This window comes from Ovis canadensis, chromosome 23, assembly GCF_042477335.2.
Source record: "Ovis canadensis isolate MfBH-ARS-UI-01 breed Bighorn chromosome 23, ARS-UI_OviCan_v2, whole genome shotgun sequence".
Taxonomy (NCBI): Eukaryota; Metazoa; Chordata; class Mammalia; order Artiodactyla; family Bovidae; genus Ovis; species Ovis canadensis.
The window spans coordinates 44,304,422-44,322,726 of record NC_091267.1 but is presented as its reverse complement, the minus strand read 5'-3'; the positions used below and the strand labels follow the sequence as shown (position 1 = coordinate 44,322,726).

At 36.5% G+C, this 18,305-nt stretch overlaps 1 protein-coding gene across 8 annotated transcripts in view; it reads right to left on the bottom strand.

Moving 5' to 3' along the window:
• SS18 (SS18 subunit of BAF chromatin remodeling complex) overlaps positions 1-18,305 on the bottom strand; it is a 72,503-nt gene that overhangs the window by 40,955 nt on the left and 13,243 nt on the right. The gene's annotated exons all lie outside the window — the stretch shown is intronic.

The window sequence follows — 18,305 nt, the reverse complement described above, 5'->3', positions numbered from 1 at the left end:
CTGGAAATTAATCATTGTAACACTCACCAAATTACCAAACTAAAATTCATATAATCATCTCAATAAAGGAAAATTATCTGTTAAAATTCAACATCCACTGAAGAGTTTAAAACATTAAGAATGGGAACATCCTTAACCTAGTAAATCTAGTTTACAAAATAAAACGTATACTCAATATCATCTTTTATTGATGAAAATACTGGACTTTCAGGAAGAAAATAAAAATTCAGGAACAAGACAAGTATATTCATTAACACCGTATATTCAACAAAATAAATAAACCAACAAATCAACAGTATTAAAAAAGAATAAAGTAGGGGGAAAAATAAAAGATTGGTAATGACATATAATTATTATTCAAAGATAACATGATTGAGTGCATAGAAAACGCAAGAGAATCTTTAACAAACTGTTAGGATCACTAGAGTAACTAGAGACAAGGTATATATATACACACACCTATATATGTGTGTGTATATATATAATTTCTATAATTTCCAATAAACAACTAGAAAACTAAAATTTTGAAAATGATACCATGTATAACAGCATCCAAAAAAAGGTGACTAGCTAGGAGATAAACCTAGCAAGAGATGTGCAATACTTCTACACTGCGACATTGTTGAGAGAAATTAAGGGTTACTAAACAGAGGCATATGTCATCCTCATTGACTGGAAGACTAAATATTGTGGAGATGTATCAGTTTCTCCATTGTTGGCTTAGAGATTTTATGTAATCTCAATCAAAATCCAAGTAGGTTTTCTGCAGAAATTAACAAACTTACTCTAAAATTTACATGGAAATACAGAAGACTTAGAACAGCCAGGATTCTAGAACAACAACATTACCTGATATGTAGTGTTCAGGTATGTGGCTGATGCAAGGACTGATAAACAGGCCAACAGAATAAAAGAACTGAGGAACAGCCCCACACTCACAGCCACTTTACAACAAAATGATTTATATTCAATGGGTGAAAACTGATCTTTCCAATAAATGGTACTGGATAAACTGAACATCATATGAACAAAAATGAACCCTGACTCCTAGCTCAGATCATAAACAAATTTAATCTGCAATGAATCATGGATAAACAAACTTTCAGAAGCAAGGATATCTTCCTGACCCTTATACAAGAAAGTATTTTATAAACAAGACACTGAAAAGAAAAAGACTGATAAACTGGGATTTCATTTAAATTAGAAACTGTTAATCCAAAGACACCATAAAGAGAATAAAAAGGTAATTTTCAAACTGGAAGAAAGTATTTGCAATATATATAGTCAGTAAGAGATTTGTATCTAGGATATAGGAAGAAGCCCTACAAATCAATTTAAAAGACAGCCCAGTTGAAAGTGGGCAAAAAAAACAGGCATCAGAGAACATTTTTGGAATGATAGCATTATTCTATATCCTGACTGCAGCAGTGGTCACAAGGATTAGTCGAAATTCATCCACCTATACAATTTAAATGAATGAATTTCAGTGTATGTAAATTATAGCTCAACTGTCATTTTCTCAAGAAAGCCTTCCCTCACCCTCAGGGTCATCGGGCCCCATTTTCTGCCCGCTTAGTCCTAGATGCCCTTCCTTCATAGCATTTGCAACTGTTACTTAAAATGTTTGCATCATTACTTAATTAATATCTGTCTACCACACTATATGTTAATTTCTGTAAGGACTGAGCCCATAATTATATTTGCTTATCACTGTAGCCCCCAATCATCTAGTATCAAATAGAAGTGAAATGTTAATTGCTCAGTTGTGTACGACTCTTTGCAACCATTTGGACTGTAGCCCGACAGGCTCCTCTTTCCATGGGATTCTCCAGGCAAGAATACTGGAGCGGGTTGCCATTTCCTTCTCCAGGGGATCTTCCCGAACCAGGGATCCAACCTCAGCCTCTGGCAATGTGGGCATATTCTTCACCATCTGAACTATCAAACAGAGGTACTCAATAAATAATTGTTGCGAAAAACTGGGGCTTCCCTGGTGGCTCAGATAGTAAAGAATCCACCTGCAACGCAGGAGACTTGGGTTTGATCCCTGGGTTGGGAAGATCCCCCCTGGGGGAGAGGGAAGGGCAATCCACTCCAATGTTCTTACCTGGAGAACGCCCACAGAAAGAGGAGCCTGGTGGGATCATGATTTTGATTGTCAAAATTGCTTACTCAACTCCACACCTCCATTTGGAAGTCTATTAGACACTCAAACTTAAAATCTACAACACTGAGTCCCTAACATCTCGGCCTCAGCCTCAAATCCCTTTATCCAACACTATCTATCAGCTGATGACAATTTCATCTTCCAGTTGCTCTGCTGAAAACCAACAGGGGCATCCTTAACCTCTATTCTTATATACTGCCTCCTACACCCAACTTTCAACATATCCTTTGGGCTCTACCTTCAAAACAAACCCACAATTTGACTTCTACTACCAACTCCTCTGCTCAAGGCACCTCAAGGCACCATTACCACTCATGCTTATGATTACTGCGAGAGCCTCCCTGAGGACTCCCTGCTTCGACCCACTCTCCTCCATAGTAAATTCTCCACAAAGTAATCAGGAACATCAATCCACTCTCTGGCTCAAAATCCTCCATGAGCTTCTGGTTTCAGAGAGAAAAGCAAAGTCCTTACAACAACTTGCAAGATAGGCTCTGTTCACACATCTTCCTCACCTTATTCTGTTCCAGCCACAACAACCTTCCCATTGTCCCTTGGCCAGGCAGGGTCTCACTTCAGGAGCTTTTCACTGCTTGTTTCCTCTGCCTAAGACACTTTCTCAGGTCTTAGCTCAGACGTCACCTTTTCAAAGAGGTCTACCCTGACCACTCTATTTCATATTATAAACTCCATCCCAGCTTCCAGTATTTCCAATACACCTCTTCCTCTCCTATTTGTTTTCCTTTCCTTAGCTCTTTCTATCTCCTAACAGGCAACATGATTTAATTATTTATCATGCCTGCCTTGCTTGGTACAACATAAAATCCAAAAGAGCAGGAATATATGTGTTTTGGTAAAGTAATTAACTATTGCCTAACACACAGTAAGCATCTAATACTTACGGAAAAAATGAAGAAGCAATCAAATTTAAACAATTTACTATAAAACTAAAAATAATTCTGAGTATAAAATACCTTCACTATTTCCTTAGAATATTTTAAAAAACTGAAAAAAACGAATTTTAGTTTACTAATCTTTGACCTGTATCAATATCATTAGTGTAACTGTCACTGAAGTAGTTCCCCAAAGGAGGCAATCAAGTGACATACAGAAACAGATTAAAAAGAAATTATTCAAAACAGGCTACATGTATTTCACACATACAGATAGATACATATGCACATATAAATACTTCCAAAATCTGATAAAGAGATGATCTTAGACACACACAAGAGTCTTGATGAATCAACCAAGACTGGATCCAAAAGCCCCATCCATATCGTTATTTGTCATACTTTCTAGTCCTAAAACCAGTCTCCCAAAATGAGTTTTACACATATCTGAAATAGTTTAGGAAGGTCTCCTCGATTCCTCATTCATGCTATCCAGAAAATGGCTATCATGATTCTTCCTAGAAGTCTGAAAAGACAAGATAGGCAACAATGTTGGCAAAATGCTCCATGTACTAACGCAGAGAAATGTGTTCCCATAAATTAATTCTCTATGAAATGCATGATTACCTCCTTTATGAAAACTTCTCTAATCCTCAACAGAAGAACTAATCACTTCTATTATGTTTCAAATGTACTTGAAATATACATACTTCTAAAATAGCAAGTAATTATACTGCAGAATTACTGTTGTCTTTAATTTCATTTATAGAATGCTCTGGCATATAAAATACAGACAGACATTTCAAAAGACCATTTCACCTGCAGTCTTGCTGTTTTTAATACCAAAATGTCTTAATTAGACACCTTTTATTTTGCAGCACTTATTAAGGTAGAAGAGAAAGAAGACAGCTGTGGCTGGTGAAAGAAAAGGGAGTAGTCTGAGATGATCACTATGTTTCTCAGTAAAAGAACTCAGTGTTTATACTACTCACTTGAGACAGGAAATACGAAAATGCAGGCTGTGCACTTTTTTTTCCCCCCCTTTAACAGCAGGAACAGAGGAAACTTGAGAGAGATGAGTTTTGCCCACATCACGTGGTGAGGAATATTCAAACTGGGTATGCCAAATGGAAGCTAGATTCACAGTGCACACCTGGGCAAGAAGATACCTATTTGGGAGCCAAGAATATGGAGAAAGTGAAAGTCGCTCAGTTGTGTCTGACTTTTTTGACACCATGAACTATGTAGTCCAAGGAATTCTACAAGCCAGAATACTGGAGTGGGTAGCCTTTCCCTTCTCCAGGGATCTTCCCAACCCAGGGAGTGAACCCAGGTCTCCCACATTGCAGGTGGATACTTTACCAGCTGAGCCACAAGGGAAGCCCAAGAATACAGAGGGAGAACTTTAAGTCAAGAATATAAAAAACCAGAAATGTGAGTGAAATCTCCCAGAATGGGTTTGTATAGTAAAAAAAAAGTTCAAAGATAGATCATCAGTATTTGATGGGCAGGTAAAAGATAGGGAGCTGAGTAGCTAGAAAAGTAAACAAAGAAAACTCACAGAAGTTCAAGAACACAAGCTTCAACATTATCACACTGACCAAATAAACATGATCATGTTCATCAAACACTTAAAACATTCTGAAACACTCTGAAAAGATGCCAATATTGAAGAAAAGTCCGTACCATAAATCTAAATAAAATTTTAAACGCTTTCATTAAAAAAAAAACTAATATAAAATAGGACAGTGTGTACAGCAAGGTTCTACTTGCATAGAAAAGAAGGGGAAAGTATGTATTTACATTGGCTTTTATTTGCATAAAACACAGCAAGAAGACAAGTTGGAGATGGGTTTTGTATAGCTTTTTGCAGTCCTTAATGTTCTAACAACATCAAAGTATTATTACCTGCGCTAAAAATTAAGCTAAAATTTATAAATGAAACAGACCTTGCTAATCTTTAAAATGTTCCACAGCTCTAACCATGTGTTTCTTCATTTCACTTGGATCATACCTACAAACAGCTAATTTTGTAAACAGCAAATCCTATAATATCAAACTTTAGTCAGTGAAACATCTTAACTAATGAGTGCTCTGCCAACATGGTCACTGACCTGAAGACAAATACATGATTGTTTTTACTGACACTTGTCTAAGGAAAGGCTAATCAAGTGCCCAGCGCTAACTCAGGCTATCAAATGTGGCATCCTCCAAAAATGCAATTTAGGAAATAAAAAAACAACATATAAAGTGTAAGGCTACTTTCTCTAAGCTGATTTTTAGTAATAATTTAAGACTTTTCTTTTTTTGTACAGAAAATAGATTAAACAAAAATTATCTTTAATACCTAACATTACCTGGTTAGAGATTCTTTTTAAAACTTAATGCTCATAATGAATTAAGTGAAAAGCCAAGACAAGCAATTCCAATCAACTTTCAGCCTTCTTTTAAAATTAAATGCACACACACTCAAACTCAGTGAATGGCATGAATATCAGTTAAGTCTCCAAACTCCTTCCCTTATCCTGCGTATGTATTCAGTAACTGAATCCTGCCAATCTGCTTTTAAACACTCCCAAATCTGAATTGTCTTCCCATGTGTACGTTCCAATCGCATGCTACCTTCATTTTCATCACCATCAATATTTACTGAGTACCTCCTACACACTCGACACCCTAAATTGTTTCATTTAGTCCTCCATGTAACAGAATCATAGAGTAATTGTGAATTCTCATATTGTAAAGTGGTCACAGTACACATCAAATGAAGGTAGATACTACAGAAAAAGGAATCATATTTTCCCAAAGTTTTACATATCCTCAAATGTCATTGGATATCCCATTCAAAATACATAGCAATATAAAATCCTGTTCCTAGTTATACAATAGAATCAACTGAAAAGCTCTTAAAATGTGCAGCCAAGGTAAAGAAACACTAGACTATATGATTCGCCAAGTTCCTTCTAGCTCTAAAACTTTAATTCTGTAGAAATATTTCCAGACTGTATGTCTTCAAAATGAACTGCCACAATAAAAAAGACTATTTTCTCCCCCAAGTTCTTCCCAAAGAAAAATTAAATAGATAAAAGCTTTCTAAAATTTAAACTGTTCTCTCATAGTTCTTTCCTAAATCAACGGTACTTGAAAGTGAAAGCTGCTCAGCCATGTCTGACTCTTTGCGACCCCATGGATGATATAGCCCACCAGGCTCCTCTGTCATGGGATTCTCCAAGCAAGAATACTGGAGTGTGTTGCCATGCCCTCCTCCAGGGGATCTTCCTGACCTAGGTACTGAACCCAGGTCTCCTGCACTGCAGTTAGTCTTTACCATCTGAGACACCAGGGAAGCCCACTGTTGTTGTAGAAAGTAAATACCAACTCTGAAAACCAATATTCCAGTGATGCCTCCAACATCCTAAGGGAGACAGGACCCTATATACACATACTAAATGGAGGCAGAATAGTGTGCACTTTGAACAATGCCAACTTTGTAGAAATACTTGGCCTCTTTCAACGTCACCTCAGACGTCAGGCACACTGCCTTTAAATAAGCCTGTCCACAGACTACATTCTCTGAGTTCTGATTTGTGATTTGTGCTTTTTGGTTATGGGCTTAAAACTGAAAAATCAAACTGTTAAAACATACATAAAATTAAGAGTAGTTTGTTAGAAACTTACAATGCATTTGAAACAAGAAGAGAATACCCAGGACCCAGACTAAGAAGTAAAATGCCTAATGGTTAGTACACTGGCATTATAAGTCGTCTTTCTCCTTCTATGGTCTTTTAATTCCTGACTTTCATGCAGACAGAAGAGGATTGCTAGATCTGGCCTAGTTTCAGATACATGAAATATTACTATAAACACATAATTCCTCTTTGGGGGGGTGATATTAAAAACTGAGAGTTGAGCTTACATATAAGTATGGGTACATTTCCAATTCCTACAGCCAGTTGAAAAAAGTGAAAAACTTCATTCTGGAAAACGAGTAAAATCACCCTAAAACATAACAGTCTTTTTTCAGGGTCAAAATTTCTCACACTACAGTTAGTAACTAGTATATTCTATCTCTTTTTGCCAATTGGTGATATGTATTCTGCTATTTCAGTTTTCCCAAATTCACCTTTCTTCCTATTTCATTTCTAATCCAATTGCTTCCCTTGCAGCTGATTTTTCCCCTCTCTAGCCCAGCTGTTCTATATTGCTCCACCTCTCTGTTGCTCCCCTTACTATGAGGATCGATTTATTTCTAGTTTCTCTAAAACCCTTCCTCCTTTGCTAATGTTGCTTTTCAAACAACTTAAGCTTCAAAACACTCATTTTTTAAAATGAAAATTTGGTCACAAACTTCAACTAAAACTTTGACCAGTACTAAGAGGGAAAATTTTTATTTCAAACTTCACAAACGGCAATATTTATATTCATTAGCAAAATATGTAAAATGGCGCCTCTGTGTTACATGAATCTCAAATAATGGTAGCTTTGTAATGAAATCTGTGTCTTTCCCATGTGATAGTTCTTAACTAGGTGATGGTAAAATAATATTTGCCTTGAATACAAATAATAATAATTTTTACTCTCCTATTTGATCTATAGGGGAAAATATAAATGCTATTTTAAAAAATTTCAAAAAATTTCAGTAAAGTGTATAGCTGAGCAACAGGTGAGAATGGACTAGTAAATTCTGAATCAGAAAATTCTGCAGTAGCTTAATGAATTTCTATGGTAAGCTACGTTTTACCACATTGGCTTCTCAATAATTACCACTTTCCTGAGGATGGGCAAGAGAAATGAGTAACTAAATCTCAAGATGCGTGCTATGAACCAACACTGCTGGGTTCTCCATAAAAGCTAGAGAGAATAAGGGACGTCAAATCCCTTATGATTATACAGTGGAAGTGAGAAGTAGATTTAAGGGACTGGATCTGATAGATAGAGTGCCTGATGAACTATGGATGGAGGTTTGTGACACTGTACAGGAGACGGGGATCAAGACCATCCCCATGGAAAAGAAATGCAAAAAAGCAAAATGGCTGTCTGGGGAGGCCTTACAAATAGCTGTGAAAAGAAGAGAAGAGAAAAGCAAAGGAGAAAAGGAAAGATATGAGCATCTGAATGCAGAGTTCCAAAGAACATTAAAGAAAGATAAGAAAGCATTCCTCAGCAATCAAAGAAATAGAAGAAAACAATAGAATAGGAAAGACTAGAGATCTCTTCAAGAAAATTAGAGATACCAAGGGAACACTGCATGCAAAGATGGGCTCGATAAAGGACAGAAATGGTATGGACCTAACAGAAGCAGAAGATATTAAGAAGAGGTGGCAAGAATACACGGAACAACTATACAAAAAAGAGCTTCACGACCAAGATAATCACGATGGTGTGATGACTCACCTAGAGCCAGACATCCTGGAATGTGAAGTCAAGTGGGCCTTAGAAAGCATCACTACGAACAAAGCTAGTGGAGGCGATGGAATTCCAGTGGAGCTATTTCAAATCCTGAAAGATGATGCTGTGAAAGTGCTGCACTCAATATGCCAGCAAGTTTGGAACACTCAGCAGTGGCCACAGGACTGGAAAAGGTCAGTTTTCACTCTAATCCCAAAGAAAGGCAAGGCCAAAGAGTGCTCAAACTACCACACAATTGCACTCATCTCACCTGCTAGTAAAGTAATGCTCAAAATTCTCCAAACCAGGTTTCAGCAGTACTTGAACCGTGAACTACCAGATGTTCAAGCTGGTTTTAGAAAAGGCAGAGGAACCAGAGATCAAATTGCCAACATCTGCTGGATCATCGAAAAAGCAAGAGAGTTCCAGAAAAACATCTATTTCTGCTTTATTGACTATGCCAAAGTCTTTGACTGTGTGGATCACAATAAACTGTGGAAAATTCCAAAAGAGATGGGAATACCAGACCACCTGACCTGCCTCTTGAGAAATCTGTATGCAAGTCAGGAAGCAGCAGTTAGAACTGGACATGGAACAACAGACTGGTTCCAAATAGGAAAAGGAGTACGTCGAGGCTGTATATTGTCACCCTGCTTATTTAACTTCTATGCAGAGTACATCATGAGAAACGCTGGGCTGGAAGAAGCACAAGCTGGAATCAAGATTGCAGGGAGAAATATCAATAACCTCAGATATGCAGATGACACCACCATTATGGCAAAAAGTGAATAGGAACTAAAAAGCCTCTTGAAAGTGAAAGAAGAGTGAAAAAGTTGGCTTAAAGCTCAACATTCAGAAAACGAAGATCATGGCATCTGGTCCCATCACTTCATGGGAAATAGATGGGGAAACAGTGGAAATAGTGTCAGACTTTATTTTTTTGGGCTCCAAAATCACTGCAGATGGTGACTGCAGCCATGAAATTAAAAGACACTTACTCCTTGGAAGAAAAGTTATGACCAACCTAGATAGCATATTCAAAAGCAGAGACATTACTTTGCAACAAAGGTCCGTCTAGTCAAGGCTATGGTTTTTCCAGTGGTCATGTACGGATGTGAGAGTTGGGACTGTGAAGAAAGCTGAGTGCCGAAGAATTGATGCTTTTGAACTGTGGTGTTGGAAAAGACTCTTGAGAGTCCCTTGGACTGCAAGGAGATCCAACCAGTCCATCCTAAAGGAGATCAGTCCTGGGTGTTCATTGGAAGGACTGATGCTAAAGCTGAAACTCCAATACTTTGGCCACCTCATGTGAAGAGTTGACTCATTGGAAAAGACTGATGCTGGGAGGGATTGGGGGCAGGAGGAGAAGGGGACAACAGAGGATGAAATGGCTGGATGGCATCACCAACTCAATGGACGTGAGTTTGAGTGAACTCTGGGAGTTGGTGATGGACAGGGAGGCCTGGCGTGCTGCGATTCATGGGGTCACAAAGAGTCGAACATGACTGAGCGACTGAACTGAACTGAAGACTTTAAGATATTTCCATAGTCTATGAAGACAATATTTCCAATCAAGACAAACTGACAAAATTCAGAATTGCACAGTATCGTAAGTTACAGAGACTCTCCATTGGTTGGGCCGAAGGGATATGGAAGGGGTAACAGGATCACCTGAGAACACTGTGCACACTGCTCACTGCCCAGCCACCCACGGGATTCTGGTAACTGTCTGGGGGAGAATGTCCCCTCTCCACATTCAATGCCCTGACTTGAGAATCCTGTAATGTGTTACTGTTTTGATGAGAACATGATCAGAAAAGTGTTATATCTTTCAGGTGAACTAGAACAGGACCAAAGAAAAAAATCACCATAGGCTACCATGGTGACAATAAGCGAAATTCTTAGCCTGCATCTTAAATCCACAATATATTCCAGACTATAAGCAGACTCATTCATTTAACATGTTCTTTACAAACTTAACACCTAAGGACAAGAACAATGCCAGACAAAATAGAAAAAGTGATTAAGGCATTCATTTACCTGACAACACAACAGAATAATCAAGGCACTGCAGGTTGTAAAATTTAGATTCAAGCTCTAGAAAAATCTAGCCAACTCCTACCCTGATACACGAACTTAAGAGCAAAGGGGTCAAACTTTTATTTCCATCCCATCCTAGTAGTAACATGACTGACTGATATACTGCATGAACTGCTTTCAGTAAGGCGTGGGTTCAAGGGTCATGCTACCACTTACCAAGACACCTGAATCATCCTGAGACACCAATATTTTAAAGAATTCTGATGAAATACAGTACTCAAAGGACCCGGTACTTAGCAGTCCTTCTGCAAGTGTGTTGTCTCGCCAGTGAAACAGGCATATCTGAGAAGCCATAAAAATAATTAATATACTATGGATAGCAAAACAGAATTCTATTCCAATACTTAAAGGAATCACATAGGGTGATGGCAGAGAAGGTCATTCAAATCCTCTCTGGTAGACAACAAAAAAGCTGGAGAAAATATTTTAAAAATATTTTTCATGACATAAAAGAACAGACAAAGCAATTAAAAATGCACAGGTCAAGCTCCAGAAGAAAAAAAATGCAGAGACATGGGCCCAAATCTGAGGCTACATTTGCTGTGGGCACAATAGGCAGCACAGAAAGCTGGTTGAGAATTTCCCAAAACTGATCAAAGATTTCAATCCACAGATTTCAGAAATCTCAACAAAACACCAAGCAGGATAAATAAAAAGAAAATAGACAAATAAGACACCTAGAGAGATCATAGTAAAACTGCAAAAAACTCTAGACAAAGCAACACTCTTCAACACAAAAAGTCAAACTGCCTTCAAAATAATAACATTTACATTGACACAGCTGTCAATAAAGGTCAGAAAACAACAGAATTATTAATTTAATGTACTCATATGCCAGCCAACCTAAAATCTGTCCCTGGCAAAAGCATCTTATAAGAATGATAGGTAAAAAAAAAATTTCAGATCACAAATACAAATAAAAAAGACCTGAAGGTATTTGCCACCACCAAACCAGTGCTAAAAGGAAATGTTGAAATATGTTCTTTTGGAAGGAAAAAAAGAAATGATCTGAGAGAGAAAAGGCTGAAAATGAAGGGAGGAATGAAAAGCATCAAAAATGGTAACAATGATAATTCTACTGAACACTAACTTTAAAAAAAGTAATAATCACTTGTGAATAAACAGTCACAGATTTAAAATGTGTAACAACAGAAAAGTCATTGAGAAAATGAATAGAAATACAGTATCTGAGGATTCTTGAATTAACTGTATAGTAACCTATATAGTAAAAGAATAGTAAGCATATAAGTACATAAAAACAAGCATAAAGAAAAAGGAATAATTTAAAAAATTACCCAGACAGAAAGAACAGAAAAAAGGAATATAAACAGATGAGACAAACACAAAGTGTTTGTATGGTAGGTTTATATGATGGCAGGTTTAAACTCAGATATATGAGCAATTACATTTACTATAAATGGACTTAATGTTTCAAATACATAACAAAGATTGTTAGATTGGATTTTTTAAAAAAGTTTACGTATTATTCATAAAACAGTTATCTCTAGCACAAAGAAATGGAAAGGTAGATACAACACGAAAATGCTAAAGAAAGCGGACTGAGCTACACAAAAACCAGACAAGTCGATATTAAACCCAAAAGCATAATTAGGGACAAGGAGGAATACTTCATAACAACATGATACAGAGAATCAGAAAGATATAACATTTCTAAACATACAAGCACCCACTAACAGTGCCTCAGTGTGATAAAATCTTAAAACTTTACAAGGGAAAACAGTCAATCTATAACTATACTTGGACATTTTAAACATACACCTCTCAGCAGCTGATAGAACAAACACAAAGATGAAACATCACGAAGTTAAAAAAAATCAGTAATTAAGAGAAGATTCAAACAAGATTAACACACTTGAAATAGTCAACATATATAGGACTCTGCTCTCAGGAGCTAACGAATACATGGAACTTTTGTAAAAACTGACGATATGTTGGACTATAAAACAAATCTCAAAGAATTCCCAAGAACTGAAATCATATGAAGTGTTTACTACCCACAATGCAATGAAGCCAGAAATCATTAAGAAACAATAAAATCTCCCTGCTTGCAAACTAAGAAATATATTTACCAACCCATGTATAAAGAAGAAATAACAATGGAAATTATAAAATATGTGGAACTAAATAAATATGAATATACTACACCAAAGAACTAATTGGACAGAAATTTATGCCTTCAAAGGCATAAATGAGTATGGAAGGATTAAAACTGAGGAAGCCAGCATCCATCTTAAAACTCAGAAAAAGAACAGCAAGATACAGTGAAAGAAAATAAAATGAAACAATAAGATCAGAAACGAGCCATAGCCAAAAAGAGACAAAAGAGTAATGTCACGAAGTCTGGTTCTCAAGAATTCTTTCAGGGAATCCAAAAGGTCAAGACTATTTCCATAATAGTCCTCAGATGATGTTTGCCTTTCAGGCTATGTTGGTATTTATAAAATCATGGTGCAATAGCAGAAGTGGAGATAGCAGCTGCAGCCTTGTATCAAGGCATCAAACTCTGCTGTAAATCACTGCACTATTGACTATCATAGACTGGCAGTAAAAGAATGTCACTTTCACTTAAGAATGCCCTTGATAAAGCAGCAAAAATTATTCGTTTATTAAATTCCCCATGTCAGTTAAATACTCCATGTGATGACAAAATGAGAAAATAATAAACATATCTGCCACAAATCAAAGTAAAATGAAAACACTTTGTGACTGAGCTGCTTGCTGATTTAGGCACTGTTTTCATGGAATACTGGGGTTCGTTTCTTCATGGAATGTCTCTGGCTCACATGGTAAAGAATCTGCCTGAAACACAGGAGATCCAGGTTCAATTTCTGGGTTGGGAAGATCCCCTGGGAAAGGGAATGGCAACCCACTCCAGTATTCTTGACTGGAGAATTCATGGACAGAGGAGCCTGGCCAGTTACAGTCCATGGGGTCACAAAGAGTCAGACACGACTGAGCGACTAACACTTTCACTTCCCTTCATGGAACACCAACTTTACTTCAAAGAACAATTTCTAGACAAATTACACTTATCCAAGCAGACATTTCCTCAAAACTGAACACAGTGAGCCTGGAAAACAACTGACAGTACCTGTTGCCAAAGATCACATTGCCAATGACCCTTGACTTTTCAAGGAAGAAATGGGAATCTGGCAAACATATTTTTTATCTTGAAATTGACAGCATCCCAATATAAAAGAGACTTTTCTGATAAGACTGGCGGTAATTTCAACAAATGTGGTTTTTGGTATCACATAATGAAACATACTCTTGCCTGGAAAATCCCATGGACAGAGGAGCCTGGTGGGCTACAGTCCACGGGGTCGCAAAGAGTTGGACACGAATGAGCGACTTCACTTTCACTTTTCACTTTCATGCACTGGAGAAGGCAATGGCAACCCACTCCAGTGTTCTTGCCTGGGGAATCCCAGGGGCGGGGGAGCCTAGTGGGCTGCCGTCTATGGGGTCCCACAGAGTCGGACATGACTGATGTGACTTAGCAGCAGCAGCAGCAGCAATGAAACATATTAGTATTTAGAAAATGTGCAGAACTAAGTGAATTTATTATTTTCCAAATGAGCAAATCATGATATTCTGAAATCATGCATGAGTAAAAGATCCATCCAAAAGTGCAAGAGAGACCAGTGAACTTTAAGGTACCGGAATAAGATAAATGTACTGATAAAATCTCAGATTCCATATTGCAACTAACCCTTAAAAAAAAAAAAAAAAAAAAAACACCTGCTGAGATGTGCTATACTACCAGATTATTCACAACAATCTTAAAAGGCTAAAAATATTTTTCCCTTTACAAACTTCCTATTTGTGTGGGACTGGGTTTTCTTCTACTTCAAACAAAACATACTATGCTAGATCGAATTCAGAAGTAAATATGAAAATACAGATGGTTTCTATTAAGCCAGACATTCAAAAGAAATTTGCAAAATTATTAAACAGTATCATTTACCTCCTAAATTAGTTCTCAAAGATTAGTTGTTTTTTCTTTAGAATCTTAATTATACTAACATGCAATGAGTTTAGTATTGCTCATTTTAAATGAATAGTAGTATAATAAGTAAAATAAAATAAATACATCATATATATAACATATGAAACTCCTCAGAGTGTTCTGTAATGTTTACATATAATGCAGTTCTGAGAACAGTTTGAGAAATGATGCAACAGGGAAAGATCAAAGACAAATGCTGATTCTTTAAAAAGATTAAGAGAAAAAATACAATAAATACTTGGCAACTGTGATTAAAAAAGATTTTTAACAAGAAGGCACAAATAAACTACAATGAGGATTAAAAAAAGAAACTATCACTACAGATTCTATAGATGTTAGGAAAATTCTACAAAACCCTAACAGATGTTAGGATTATTCTACACACTTTATTATCAATAAATTTGAAATTTTAGATGAAATGCTAAAAAGCACAATTTACTGAAATAGGTATATCATAAAACATAGAAACGCATAAACTGTCCTATAACCATAAAGAAATTGAGCAGGTAAGTAAAAGTCTTCTCACAAAGAAAACTCCAGATCCAGATGGCTTTTCTAAAGAATTATACCAATCATCTAGGAAACAGCTATATTATGCAAATTCTTCCAGATAAGAAAAAGTGGGAAAATTCTGCAGCTCATTTTATAAAGCCAGCATAACCTCAAAACAAAAAAGAGACAAAGGCATTATAAGAAAGGAAACCTAAAAGGCAATCACACTCATGAACGCACATAAAAATCTCGATCAAAAATTCAACAAACTGAAATTTTTTTTAAAAGACCATGACCAAGTAGGTCATGAAAAAGTAGGCTAATTACTAAAAAATTCAAGACTGAACAATAAGAAGTCAATCAATGCAATTCACCACAATAACAGATTAAAGAGAACACTATGATCATCTCATTAGACGCAATAAAATTATTTAATAAAACTTAACATCCATTCAATATATAAACTCTTGGCACAGAAGAAACAGAAGGGAACTTCCTTAATCTGATTAAAGGTATCTACCAAAAACTACAGGGAACATCATAGGGAATGGTTAAACAGTGAGAGCTTTCCCTTTGTGATCAGGAATAAGATTAAGATGTCCTCTGTCATCACCTCTACTCAGGCCCGTACTGGAGGTCCTAGCCAGAAAAATAAGGCAAGAGAAATAAATAAAAGGTTTACGGACTGGCAAGAAAAGAACAAAACTCATTATTCACAAATGATACATTGGTGAATAGAGAAAACAAAAGTATCCACAGAAAGACTGTTACAGACAAGACTTGAACAAGACTATGGGATTCAAAACCAATTGCGTTTCTATGTAAACGGCAATCACAGTTACAAAATAAAACAAAAAAACACAAAGATTCCATTTAGAAATTGCCTTAAAAGGACAACCTACTTAGCAATAGATCCAAAGAGAGGTGTGTAAATCCTCTCCAGGAAAATCACAAAACTTCATTGACAGGAGTAAAGGACTAAATAAATCAAAACATATGCAATAATCATGATTTGAAAGACTCAGTATTGCAGAGACATCAATTCTCCCCAAACTGACTGACAGTCAAAGTCATCTCAGTGAAAATCACAGTGGGATTATAGTGAACACACTGATAAGTTCAAGTGTATAAGGAAATGCGAAGGACCAGTACCCAAGATAGTCTTGGGAAAAAAAAAAAAGGAACACAGGAAGAAATAAAGAACTTCTCTAATATACATCAAGACTTATTACAAGTCTTGACTATGACAAGTGTGACAGGACAGAGGAAATCATTAAAACCAGCCAATGGAACAGAACAGACCCCCAGGTATACGGGCATCTGATATATGATATACGTGTCATGACAGAAGTAGAGAAAAGATATTTTGCTTTGTTTTCCCAACAGATAATGCTGCAAGAGAATTATCTACCTGGAAACAAACGAAATCAAACCTGTTCCTCATACTAGCTGGTAATCAAGATTATGGTAAAAAAAAAAAAATCTCATTATTTCAGATTCAAAACAAAATATATTCATTATATACCCTTAGTGAGATATAGCTTAAGGACAAGCCTATTATTGTTAGTGGCAACCTTGATATTGCTATATTGAAATTATGTTACATATATAGTCATACAAAGAAAACAAGTGACTATAAAGTTGCTAAGATATCAAGATTTTTAGAAAAAGAAGAGACACTAATATACAAAATTAAAGCTACGTTTAAAAAAAAAACCCTTTCCTGAGGTGAAAAATATCACTAATATTTCCTTTATTTAAAAAAAAAAATGTTTACTATCTCTGTTCACTGAAAATGCTCCATTCATTCGAAGGACTGATGCTGAAGCTCCAATACTGTGGCCACCTGATGCAAAGAGCCAACTCATTGGAAAAGACCCTGATGCTGGGAAAGACTGAGGGTAGGAGAAGGGGGCGACAGAGGATGAGATGATTGGATGGCACCACCAACTCAATGGACATGAGTCTGAGAAAACTCCAACATAGTGAAGGACAAGAAAGCCTGATGGGCTGCAGCGGGGTCGCAAAGAGTCAAGCACAACTCAGCGACTGAAGAACAACCAAACTCAGTAATAACAAATGCCCCAAACATCCACATTGTGGTCTCTAAATATCAACTCCCACAGGAAAAAAGGCTAGCTGAAAAAACAGCTGGGGCAGAATAGTTCTGGGGCAGAAATATAGTCAGTCTGATCTCTCTCACAAATTCTAAAGCAAATAAGCTCTACAAGAATACTGGAACCGTGTCAGCAGGACACAAAAGCCAAAGGAAGGGATTCCCACCGACAAAAAGGTGAGAAAACTTGAGCGTCACAGTGTCTCAATGGATTTAAACACATTAAAAATATAGAAATGTGAAGTTCAGATAATAATAAAAACAAAGACAAAATCCTTGGTCATCCTTTCAAGTTGCCACAGACCAACTTGTTATTCTGAAAACTGATTAAATTGATTAAAAAATTGATAAAGAAGAGAATCAAGACTTTATCACGACTTTCCCATAGGAACTCTATTTCAAGATAACCAAATGTTTGCTGAAATTTTCCTTTTTAGAACAAGTACAATGCAGGAAGAACTGTAAAATGAGAAATTTATCATTCTTAGATCCTAGGAAACAACGGACCCAACCAACGAGCACCAATGACTGATAAACCCATTAACTGAAAGGTAGATGAGGAACTTTATAATGGACTGATGAAACTGGTATCAACTGTGAGCATTGATCAATCTTAACATCACTAAAAATGGGACAATAAAATATGTTCCTCCTAACAAGATACAACAGCAACACTCACATGGTGCAATCCATGAAATAGTCAACATAAAACTAAATCTAATTATAGCCGAGCCTCTCCATCTATAAATTATCAATTTAGAGGAAACAGAAATGAGATGGAGGAACATGTTAAAGGATCATGAGGCTACAAACAGCCAAATCCAGAATGCGAGAAATTCTACAAAATAAGTGACCCTCTTTCTTCAATAAGTAAATGGAGAATGAAAAAAACTGATACAGGTTAAAAAAGATCTAAGACACAGATCAACCAAAGCAAAGAGTGGGCCTTGTTTGGATTTTGTGGCAAACAACCGGCAAAACATTCGAATTATTTTTATATAACTGGGGAAAACTGAAAACATCCTGATTATTATAAGACATTAAGAGATTCTGGCTAAGTTTGTTACGTGGGATATCAGTCCTTATCTGCTAGAGATGCATATTAAATTACATACATGA